This window comes from Scyliorhinus torazame, chromosome 8, assembly GCF_047496885.1.
Source record: "Scyliorhinus torazame isolate Kashiwa2021f chromosome 8, sScyTor2.1, whole genome shotgun sequence".
Classification (NCBI taxonomy): domain Eukaryota; kingdom Metazoa; phylum Chordata; class Chondrichthyes; order Carcharhiniformes; family Scyliorhinidae; genus Scyliorhinus; species Scyliorhinus torazame.
The window spans coordinates 77262041-77274990 of NC_092714.1; the positions used below are offsets into that span (position 1 = coordinate 77262041).

Here is a 12950-nt window from a genome sequence, read left to right on the forward strand (position 1 = left end):
AGAATGCAACAACTCCCAGGCCAGTTTGAACTCGCATTAAGATGAAAGATCCAACTTGGGGTCTCTGTTAGGGACTAAAGCCTCACACTATTTCCCCATGGCTTATTTCTAAAATTTTAAAAACTGAACAAAGACTTCAAATTGGCTGAAGCTACGTCTGCCTGTGACCCTGAACAAAAGAAACTATTTGACAGGTTCAAAGAAGCTTCCACCTCGTTATCTCTGAAGAGACCCTCAACACCCCCTGTGGGCTGCAAATTCAAAGGAAACCATACAACGACCATCTACATTTCATTAGCCAGGCCTGACCAACTGGAGCCAATTTGTCTGCTAGGACAAAGGAACCCACAACCTCCATTTAAGAATTAATGGATGGAACATTAACAATCTCAGGGACCCAAAGGACTTCACACCCTTTGTCAAAGCCAGAGTAGAGAGTTGGGACTCATGTGAAACCAGTAACATTGCATTGTAGAGCTGCAAAGCTCAGTATCCCATTTTCCCACCTCCCTAGAAGCAGCACAGAGGCTGAATACGTGGTCCTATCGGCATTTTTGTATCATCACCGACAGCTTTCCTTCATCTCTGCATGCCTATCTAATTGTGGAAGTCTTTATGGATGTCATTTTACTCTTTTGATGGATCATCGACCCTTGACTACAATATTTGGGCCGTATTAATGTATACCACCTTTGGCAGCTGGTAGGTTGCAAAGATGGTCATCGATGGGTGGCATGGTAGCATAGTGGTTAGCACTGTTGCTTCACAGTGCCAGGGTCCCAGGTTCGATTCCCGGTTTGGGTCACTGTCTGTGTTGAGTCTGCACGTGCTCCCCGTGTCTGCGTGGCTTTCCTCCGGGTGCTCAGGTTTCCTCCCACAAGTCCCAAAAGACGTGCTGTTAGGTAATTTGGACATTCTGAATTCTCCCTCTGTGTACCCGAACAGGTGCCGGAGTGTGGCAACTTGGGGATTTTCACAGTAATTTCATTGCAGTGTTAATGTAAGCCTACTTTTTAAAAAAATAAATATCTTTATTCTCCTTTGTCACATTTTCATCATATTTACAACAACAAATAATTAACAATAACAACAAATACAATGGCAAACCCCTAGCCAACAATTCCCTCATCTTACCCACCCTCAAACAGCTCCCAACATTTTGAATACAAAACACCAATGAAAAAGAATCAGCATTAATTTATACATTCCAACGCCCCCCCCCCCCCCCCCCGCCCCCACTAATGTCTATGTCATCCAATTTGTGAAAATGCATGATGAACAAGGCCCATGAGCTGTAGAACCATTCCATCCTCCCCCTCAACTCGAACTTTACTTTCTCGAGTGTTGGGAACACCAGCAGGTCCCCCCACCAAGCTGAGGCACAAGGCGGAGAAGCCGACCTTCACCCCATCAGAATCTGCTTTCGGACAATCAGCAAGTCGAAGGCTAAGACATCTGCCTCCGCACCCACTTCCGGCCGATCTGACACCCCGAGTATGGCTTCTAGGGGACCTGATTCAAGTCTCACATGCACCCTTGAGATTACCCTAAAGACCTCCCTCCAATATCCCTCCAGTTTTGAGCATGACCAAAAGATATGAACGTGATTTGCGGGTCCCCACCATGCACAGCGTTCACAAACATCTTCCACACACTCAAAAAGCCGGCTCATCCCTGCCCTTGTGAGGTGCGCTCTCTACACCATCTTCAACTGTATCAGCCCCAAACTCACACACAAAGTTGAAACATTCACCCTCTGATGTACCTCACACCACAACCCCTCCTCCATGCCCTCCCTCCAACTCTTCCTCCCACTTTGCCTTAATCACATCCAGTGATACCTTATCTTCTCCCAGAACAACGGCATGGTAGCATTGCGGATAGCACAATTGCTTCACAGCTCCAGGGTCCCAGGTTCGATTCCGGCTTGGGTCACTGTCTGTGCGGAGCCTGCACATCCTCCCTGTGTGTTCGTGGGTTTTCTCCGGGTGCTCCGGTTTCCTCCCACAGTCCAAAGATGTGCAGGTTAGGTGGATTGGCCATGATAAATTGCCCTTAGTGTCCAAAATTGTCCTTGGTGTCCAAAATTGCCCTAGTGTTGGGTGGGGTTACTGGGTTATGGGGATAGGGTGGAGGTGTGGACCTTGGGTGGGGTGCTCTTTCCAAGAGCCGGTGCAGACTCGATGGGCCGAATGGCCTCCTTCTGCACTGTAAATTCTATGAACAACCCCATAAATCGCTGACACCATGCTTTTCTCCGATTCCCCCCGTCGTCAATAACCCTTCCAACAGTGTGGGGGCCGGTGCAATCGGAAAGCTCGATACCTCCTTACTGGCAAAATTTCAGACCTGCATATATCTAAACATCTCCCCCTGCCCCAACTCATATTTTTCCCCCAACTCCTCTAACTTTGCAAACCGGCCTCCCAGAAACAAATCTTTTAATACCCTAACTCGCGCTTCCTCCCATCTCTAAGAATTCCCATCCCACCTTCCAGGTTCAAATCTATGATTCCCTCGAATCGGCATTTCCCTTGACCCCACCCACAACCTAAAGTTCTGGCACAACTGCCTCCAGATCCTGAGCATCGCCACTATTACCGGATTCCCTGAGTATTTCCCTGGGGCCACCGGGAGCGGCGCTGTTGCCATTGCCGTCAACCTTACCCCCTGCATAGACTCTCCTCAATGTAAGCCTACTTGTAACAACAATAAAGATTATTATATTCTCGGCACACACTTAAGGGGCGGGATTTTCCATGAATCGATGGAGCGGGCAGAAACGGCGCAGTGGAGTGGTGGGAACCACTCCGGCGTCGGGCAGCCCCAAAGGTACACCTCCAGGGGCTAGGCCGGCGCCGGAACGGTTTGCTGACCGGCATGGACGGCCTTTGGCGCCGTGCCAGCCGGGGCCGAAGGTACTCCGCCGGCCGGCACAGGTCCGCGCATGCGCGGGAGCGTCAGCGTCTGCTGACGTCATCCCCGCACATGCGCAAATGGAGTCACTTCCGCACCGGGAATGGCGGATGACCACAGCCTCCGGTGCGGAAGGAATAGAGTGCCACCATGGCACAGGCCCGCCCGCGGATTGGTGGGCCCCGACCGCGGGCCAGGCCACCATGGGGGCACATCCCGGGGCCAGATCCCCCCACGACCCCCCAATAACCCCAGAAGCCGCCCGCGCCGCCAGGTCCCGCCGGTAAGAGACCAACTCCAATTTACGCTGGCGGGACCGGCTACAGACGGGTGGGACTTCGGCATATCGCGGGCCGAAGAATTCGGGCGGCCCCAGGGCCCATTGAATCGCGCCGGACCCCGCTATTCTCCGAGGCAGGCGGCGCGACTCAACGCCACACCGGTTTTTGGGAGCTGGGAGAATTTGGAGGCCGGTGGGGGCGGGATTCACGCCGACCCCCGGCGATTCTACAACCCGCCGGGGGGTCGGAGAATCCCACCCAAGGTATCCAATACCACAACATGTGAATTCTGATGCTTTGTCACGATTTCCGTTACATGTCGAACATGACCCTAAAGAACATTTAGTCAATATGTTGTATTTCTTGCTCGTGGAAAGTGTGCGCCTGTGACTTCATTCCAAGTTCAAAGATATTCAAAAACATACCCAGTGCTGGAGAAGGTGATGGACTTGGTCCAAAAAGAAACGCTGTCAGACATTCATAAGGAAAATCCAGATCGCAAGCACTACATCACATGAAGGCTTGAGTTGGCAGTGCAGAATGAAGTTCTATTATGGGGAATCTGTGAGATTATTCCTCCGTCCTTACATAACAGAGTCCTTGACCAGCTGCGTGAGGGACATCCTGGTGTGGTGAGAATGAAAAAATCGGCATGCAGTTATTTTTGGTGGGATTAGATGCTCAAATTGAAGAAAATCTAGGACAGTGTCAGTTCAGGGAAAAGCGAAGGAACACTCCACTATTAGAAGCATTACAACCTTGGGAATGGCTGACACCGCCATGGCAGAGAATACACATCGATTATGCTGCTCCATTGGATGTTCGACACTCAAAATGGCCAGAAGCCACGATCATGAAGTCAATGACAACTGAGCAAACCATTGAGAGACTAGACAAAATATTTGCAAGATTTGGAACACCGGAGCAGATGGTCAGCGATAATGTTACTCCGTCTACTTCAAAGGAATTTGAGGACTACTTGAAGGGGAAGGATATACACCATATTAAGTCTGCCCAATATCATCCTGCAACAAATGGATTGGCCGAACATTTTGTGCAATCATTAAAACATTCTATCAAATCGTCGAAGGACATGGGGACATCAGCAAGAAGAATAAACAAATTCCTAATGTCTCACCGGAACACACTATACACTGTTGATCAAGAGGAAACGTCAAACACAGTTTCATTTGTTAACTCCACCTGATATTTCAGAGATTGTCAAATGAGAACAACAAGCGTAAGTTGATAGAGGGGAGCAAAACTCTAGGAAGCAACTATTCAACCAGGGAGAGAGAGAGTGTTAGCTAGGAGCTACACCACCACCGAGAAATGTGTACTTCCTATAATCCTAGCAAAGACAGGTCCAATACCATACACCTTATAGATGGATGATGAAAGAGTTTGGCAACGTCATGTTGATCAGTTACTTGCTGCACAAAGTGAGTTTGCAGAAACTTCTCGAGAGGTTCTTTCCTTGGAAAATCTAGAGAGTGATAGTTCGGAACAAAGACCAGGTACATTGACAAGTTCAGATTCTATTTCTGAGGACTTTTCAATACATACAGTGACAAATACAACCATCTGTAGAAAAGAATGAGGAAACGTCCAAGGTCTCAGTAGCCAGGTTCGAAAATGACGAATTCTACCAAAAATGAATAGACATCCACTACAGTACCCGTACCAGACCCCAATTTATATTCGGAAACTAGACGAGACCCCAACAATTTTTCAAGTTCTAAACTGAGGAAGGGATACTTCGATCCAGGAGTGATTCCACTGACAACTAGGGACTTTTTATATTAAAACAAACTTTGTTATTAACACAGGAATAACCCCATTACTATCCAAGGAAAAAGCAGCTTTTTAAATGGTTCTTTTTTTTTTAACCTTTGAGCTTACTTTCCCATCTACTTCTAAACTTTAAATTAAACAAAATCCACACATAAAAGTCAAACGCCACTTAATAAAGTTAACACTCGGTAATTAACAGATTATTCACAAGGTTCTTGGGAAAGAAGCTTCAGGAGTCAGTCTGAGAAGCACTCCTTCCTCAGAAACCAGAGCAGAACCCTAAAAATGAAACTAAAAACAACAGACACAGGACAAGGCTGAAAACAAAACTAAAAACAGACCCATGAAATACATCACAGCAATTACTGCAACAGACACATAATACAATATATTCCTATATTCATCACAATGCATAGATACAATACATAGTGGATCTGTTGTATAAATGTTGATTGTTGTTGTTGCACCAATGAAATAAAGAGAGAGGGGTGTTATGTACCAGAGAATACATTTCTGATGGTTTAGCGTTCCCTGATATGTAGTGACGTCAGTCGTGTTTGTGCAGGCTTTGGGCAGATCACCATCTCAATTGTGTGATTAATACCCTTAATAAACCTCTCCTCTTGTTTTACAAGAATCCCGAGTGTGGGCACCTCTATACCTTTTCTCTTTGCAGCAACAAAGAAATGTAACCGAATGCGATCTAGCAAAAAACATTAAAACGGACTGTCAAAGCTTCTATAGATATGTAAAAAGGAAGCATTTGGTTAAGACAAATATGGGTCCATTACTGCCAGAGTCAGGAGAATTCATAATGAGGAATAGTCAAATGGCAGAGAAATTAAATTATTATTTTGTGTCTGTTTTCACGAAGGTAGATGACAGGAAATCTCCAGCTGTAGAGATCCTAGGAACTGGGGAGAATGCAGAGTTGAAGGAATTTAGTATAGATGAGAAGGTTGTATTGGAGAAATTAATGGGACTGAAAGTTGTTAAGTCCTTGGGACGCGATATTATGCATCTGAGTGTTGAAAGAGTTTCTATAAAGATAGTGAATGTATTGGTGATCATCTTCCAAAATTCTATAGATTCAGGAATGGTTCCTGAAAATTGGAAGGTAGCAAATTCACCATTTAAGAAGAAGAAAGAAACTGGGAATTACAGACCTGTTAGCCTTACATCAGTAATAGGGAAAATGCTAGAATCTATTATAAAGAATGTGATAAATGGACACTTGGATGATCATGATCTGATTGGGCATAGTCAGCATGGATTTACGAATAGGAACTCATGTTTGACAAGCTTGTTGGAGTTTTGACGATTTTACTCACAAAATTGATGAAGGAATGTCGATGGACATGGTATATTGAGAGTCTCAGAAGGCTTTTGATAAATTCCCTCACAGGAGGTTGATTAGCACAATAAAAGCATATGGGCTAGGAGGCAGTGTACTGGGATAGATTAAAGATTGGCTAACAGGAAGAAAACAGAGTAGGAGTAAACAGGTCATTCTCTTATTGGCAGGCTGTGTCTAGTGGGTTACCACAAGGATCAGTACTTGGGCTACAGCTGTTCACAATACACATCAATTATTTGGATATGGGGACCAAATGTAATATTTCCAAGTTTGCGGATGATAAAACACTAGGCAGGAATGTGTATTGTGAGGAATATGTGTAAAGTGGCTACAGCAGGATGTGGAGTGCACAAGAACATGGCAGTTGGAATATAATGTGGAAAAATGTGAGGTAATCCACTTTGGTAGAATTTAGAGATAAATGGTAAGAAATTAAAAAGTGCATAAAATCAAATTATTGTGGATGCTGGAATCTGAAACAAAAACAGAAAATACTGGGCAATCTCAGCAGGTCTGACAGCATCTGTGGAGACTAAAGGGAGCTAACATTTCAAGTCTGGATGACTCTTTGTCAAAGTTGGAAAGTGTAGATGTACATAACTCACTGAAGGCTAACGTGCAGGTGCGGCAAGCTATTAGGAAGACTAATGGAATGCTAGCGTTTATCATAGTGGGCAGCATGGTGGCACAGTGCCAGGGACCCTTGAGTGACTCTGTGTGGGGTTTGCACGTTCTCCCTGTATCTGCTTGGGTTTCCTCCCAAAGATTAGACAGGGTTACAGGGCTAGGGCGGGAGGAGTGATCTTTCGGAGGGTCACTGCAGACTTAAATGGCCTCCTTCTGCAGTGTAGGGATTCTATGGCACAAGAAGATTTGAGTACAAGAGTAATGAAGTCTTGCTTCAATTATGTAGAAGCTTGGTTAGACCATACCTGGAGTACTGTGTGCAGCTTTGGTCCCTTTACCTCAGAAAGGGTATTATTGCTATATCAGGAGTGCAACAAAGGTTCACCAGACTTGTTCCAGGCATTACGGTGCTGTCTTATGAAGAGAGATTAGGCTAACGGCCTGTATTCTCTAGAGTTTCGAAGAATGAGACGTGATCTCATTGAAACCTACAAAATACTTAAATTGATAGACAGGGTACCTGCAGGTAAGATGTTTCCCTTGGCTGGAGAGTCTAGAACTAGGGAACATAATTTCAAAATAAGGGGAAGCCACTGAGGACTGAGATGAAGCGAAATTTCTTCACACGGAAGGTTGTGAATCTTAGGAATTCTCTAACCCAGAAGGTCGTGGAAGCTCAGTCATTGAGTATGTTTACGGTAGAGATTGATAGATTTCTGATTTACAATAACTTTAAAGGGTTATGGAGATAAGTGTGTGTATGACATTGAAGTGTTCGATCAGCTATGATCGTACTGAGTGACGAAGTACGCTCGACAGACTGAATGACCTACTCCTGTTCCTACGTTCCTAAGACATTTGACTAAGTCCTTTATGAGAAATGTTAGTTATGGGCGGCATGGTGGCACAGTGGTTAGCACTGCTGCCTATGGCGCTGAGGACCCGAGTTCGAATCCCGGCCCTGGGTCACTGTCCGCATGGAGTTTGCACATTTTCCCCATGTCTGTGTGGGTTTCACCCCCACAACCCAAAGATGTGTAGGGTAGGTGGATTGGCCACGCTAAATTGCCCCTTAATTGGAAAAAAAATAATTTGGTACTCTAAATTTATTTTAAGAAAAGAAATGTTAGCTAAAGATGGAATCTTTAGCCATGAATTTGCAGGCAAATTATTACTCTGTTAAGGAAATTGGATGAGCAGCAGAAGACAGAGAGCAAGGATAACAGATAACTCTAATTGGCAGGATGTGGCACATGTTGTCGTTGAAGGATTTGTGCTGGAGCTTCAAATATTCACTAAATTTATGAACAAAAGCCACATTTCTAAATTTACTGATGACATAACGATAGGCAGAATCGTAAGCAGAATAGATGGAAGCATAAAATTACAAGGGGATATTGGTAGATTAAGTGAATTGGCAAAACTGTGGAAAACGGATTTCAATGTAGATCTAAAAAGAATAGAACAGAACACTTAAACAGCGAAAAACTAGGAACAGTGGAAGTTCAAAGAGACTTTGGGGTCTGGGCACATAGACCATTAAAATCTCATGACCAGGTACAGAAAATAATCAAAAAGGTTAATGAATGCTGTTTTTTTATCTGGAGGATAGAATACAAGGAGGTAGAGACCACAGTTAACCAAAAAAAGCCCTGGGTACATCACGCCAAGAGTACTGGGAGCAATTATGGACGGCTGACTTGAGAAAGACATTTAGGCCTAGGAGGGAGTACAGTGTAGTTTTACCAGAATATCTGAACTCAAAGGGATTGGATCATTGTCTATGTGGAGTCTCCATGTTCTCCCCATGTCAGCATGAGTTTCCTTCGGGTGCTCCGGTTTCCTCCCACAGTCCAAAGATGTGTAGGTTAGGCGGATTGGCCATGTTAATTGCCCTTAGTATCCAAAAAGGTTAGATGGGGTTACTGGGTATGGGGATCGGGTGGAGGTGTGGGCCAAGGACCGGTGTAGACTCAATGGGCCGAATGGCCTCCTATGTTTCTACCTAGCTCCACCATTTATTATGATCATGGCTGATCATCCAACTCAAAAGCCTGTCCCGCCTTCCCCTCCATATCCTTTGATCCTTGCATAAGGAACATAAGAACTGGCAAAATTGTGACACATGGATTTCAATGTGGACAAATGTATGCAATTCAGCCCCTCGAGCCTGCTCCCCCATTCAATACAATCATGGCTGATCTCCTCTGTTGTTGAAAACTCACCACTATTCTTAGAAGTCCCCCATATCAAAAAGGGCCGACATTCTAAATGGTGAACAGGGATTCTGACTCCGATGCAGGCTTCAGCGGGTGCTGTTCAGGTAAAACTATATTTTCAAGTTATCCCCCGGTATAACCCATACCTTCACCGAAGATTTCATCTACTTACCACTTAGTAACATCGATCCTGGATCCCGCATTGCTAAGTAAGTAAAGTAGACTTTGGAATAACCACTATTTTAGGTTAAATTAAGTTATTTTATTATTATATTTTTTCTTTTAAAAGCTCCAATTACTGTCTTTACAGAAAGGTAAAAAGATCTTGCTTCTGGATCCTTCTGGTTGGTTGAAGGGACCTTCAGGCCCAACTTGGCAATCAATCTTCTTTAAAGTCTAGTCTTCTTTAGATGTATTCGCTGATGAGTTCAGTTGCGGTGTCCTATCTTTCCCATGTACCGAGCTATGAGAGCTGACTCTGCTGGCTGTCTCTGAACTGACTCTGAGCTGACTCTGCCTACTCTTTAAATTCTGGTCTTCCTTAGATGTATTAGCTATTTTAGCTCGGCTGCTTTGCCCTGTCCTTTTCCCATGACCGAGCTGACTGTAATCTGACTCTGAGCTGCTTGTTCCTTCTCTGCTTATCCCTGAGTTCTGGTAGTTCCTGCTCTGGTCTCTGGGTTTATATTCTCTTTCTAACAGTTATTAAGTTTTTATGACTTTATTGTAAAGTAACTTATTTCACTTTGATTGTAAAAAGTTAGTTGATCTAAACCTTCTAATACAACTAAGTATTCATTTTGACATGACTTCATCTCTCAGATCTCTGATTGCATTGTTTCCTTTGTGATGTTCAAAGTTCCTTTGTGATATTCAAAAATGCTTTGGTTTCAAGAGGTGTGAATTTTGGTTTGGTTCCTGTCATTTCTATAGTTTTATTTTCCAATTGTGTCTTCAGCTCATAATTTTGACTTTGAATTTGGCTTTAAATTATGTTTCTCGTAGACTTAATAGTCTCAGTTTTCTTTAATTTACCTGGTATTATCAAAATTTCACACCTAGAATTGTCACCAAATTCAACTGAACCTCATCCTTTCCTTTGCAGCTGCTTACTAAGATAGTCAATTTCAACGAAGGTGTGAACCATTGTTTTTACCTTCAAACAAAAATCCTGCTTGTCTTGTTTGCTAAGCCTGCTTGACCAAGTATATCTGCATTTTATTATCCTGCTCTTTGCAGCTGCTGTTAACCCTTTGTGGGATCTTTCCCTGTATCCTCTCATGTTTCTCTCAAACCAGATATTGCCAGACTTCGATGTTTCAAATGACACATATTTCCATATTTTCAATAACACCTCTTGGCCTCAACTTCACTTTCCTGCCCCTTCTCCATAACCCTTCAACCCTAACTAATTAAAAATCTGTCTATTTTTTCAAATTTACTCAAAGTCCTGCCACCCCCGGCATTCTGGGGTAATGAATTCCACAGATTCACAACCCTTTGAGAGCACGGTAGCACAGTGGCTAGCACAGCTGCCTCACGACACCGATGTCTGCATGGGTCTCACCCCACAACCCAAAGATGTGCAGGGTAGGTTGATTGGCCAAGCTAAATTGCTCCTTAATTGAAAAAAAATCATTTGGTACTCTAAATTTATAAAAAGAAAAAAACGAGAAAAAACCCTTTGAGAGAAGTCATTTCTTCTCATCTCTGTTTTAAATCTGCTATACCTTATCCTAAAACGATGATCACGTTCTAGATTGCCCCACAAGAGGAAGCATCTGCTTTACATCTACTTTGTTAATATCTTTTATCATACATACCTCTATTAGATCTCCTCTCATTCTTCTGAACTCAAGAGAGTATGGGCCTAAACTGCTCAATCTCTCTTTATTACACAAATCCCTCATCTCTGGAATCAATCTAGTGATCCTCCTCTGAACTACCTCTAATGCAACTACATGCCTTCTCAAATAAAGGGACCAAAACTGTACACCGTACTCCAGGTGTCATCCCACCAATGCCTTATACAGTTGCAGTAACACTTCCCTACTTTTATACTCTATCCCTTTAGCTATAAAGGCCAAATTCCATTTGCCTTCCTTATTACCTGCTGTACCTGCATACTAATTTTCTGAGATTCATTCACGAAGGCACCCAGATCCCTCTGCATCAAAGCACTCTGAAGTTTCTCTCAATTGAGAAAATAAGTTGCCTTTGCATTTTTCCGACCAATATGGATAATCTCACACTTATCCACATTAAACGGCATCTGCCACATTATGACCCACTCACCTAACCAACTATATCCATATATAAGTTTCTTATTTCCGCATTGCAACTTACTGTCCCACCTATTTTAGTGTCATATGTAAATTTGGCTATAGTATCTTTTATCCCTCCATCCAAGTCATTAATATATATTGTAAATAGTTGGGGCCCGAGGACGTAACGCTATGGAACCTCACTAGTTACATCTTGCCAACAAGAAAAATACCCATTTATCTGGATTCTCTGCTTTCTGTTGGTTAGCCAGTCCTCTATCCAAGCTAATAAATTGCCCCTAACCCCTTGTGTATTAACTTTTTGTCCAGACCTTATCAAATGCCTTCTGGAAGTCCAGGATCCTATTATCCACTTTGCTTGTTACACCTTCAAAGTACTCCAGCAAATTAGTCAAACTCGTTTACCCTTCATAAAACCAAGCTGACTCTGATGGATTGCGTTTTAACTTTCCAAATGTCCTGTTAATACTTCCTGAATAGATTCTAACAATTTCCCAATGACAGATGTTAAACTGATTGGTTTGTAGTTTCCTACTTTCTATCTCCCTCCCTTTCTGAATAAGGGCTTTACATTAGCATTTTTCCAATCCACTGCAACCTTTCCAGCATCAGGTAATTTTGGAAAATATAACCAATAGATCCACCATGTCCACTGTCTTTAAAACCTTAGGATGTAGACCATTAGGCCTTGGGGACTTGGTTATTTAATTTAAAGCCCTATCTACTGTCCTAGTTATGCGATTTGTCAGGACTCTCATCCCAGCATGATTCAGGTAAAGACCGTCCCATTGAAACAGCTCCCTTCTCCCCAGTACTGGTGCCAATGTTCCATGAATTCAAACCCATTTCTCCTTTGAGCCATGCATTTACCTCTTTAATCTTATTGACCCTCTGCCAATTAGTTCATGGCTCAAGTAGTAATCCAGATATTATTACCTTTTCGGTTGTGCTTTTTAATTTCGACATTAGGTGCTCATATTCTTTCAGCAGAACGTCTATTCTTGGTCTATATATGTTGTTGTTTCCTACATGGACCACGACAACTGGATCTTTACGCTACAATTCCAAGTTCATCTGCAGCCCAGAGCACCAGGTAGGCAACACAACCTTCGGGACTATCGATCCTAGTCACCGAGAACAGTGTCTATGCCCCTAATTACACTATCCCCGATTAAAGACTACATTTCTTTTCTCCCGCCCCACTTGAATGGCTCCCTGTACCACGGTGCTGTGGTCAGTTTGTTCATCCTCCCCACAGTCCCAACTCTCATCCACACAGGGAGCAAGAATCTCAAACCTGTTAGACAAGGACTGAGGCTGCTGCAACCCTCCGTTCTGGATCCCCCTACGAATTCACTCATAGTCACACCTTCCCGTCCCTGACCACTGGCCGAATTCAAGGTTGTTAATCTAAGGGGGTGTGACTATCTCTTGAAACACAGCATTCGGGTAACTCTCCCCCTCCCTGATG

General features: G+C 43.7%; 1 protein-coding gene across 12 annotated transcripts in view; it reads left to right on the forward strand.

The window, feature by feature from the left end:
- Positions 1 to 12950, forward strand: part of caska (calcium/calmodulin-dependent serine protein kinase a) — a 783320-nt gene that overhangs the window by 573720 nt on the left and 196650 nt on the right. The gene's annotated exons all lie outside the window — the stretch shown is intronic.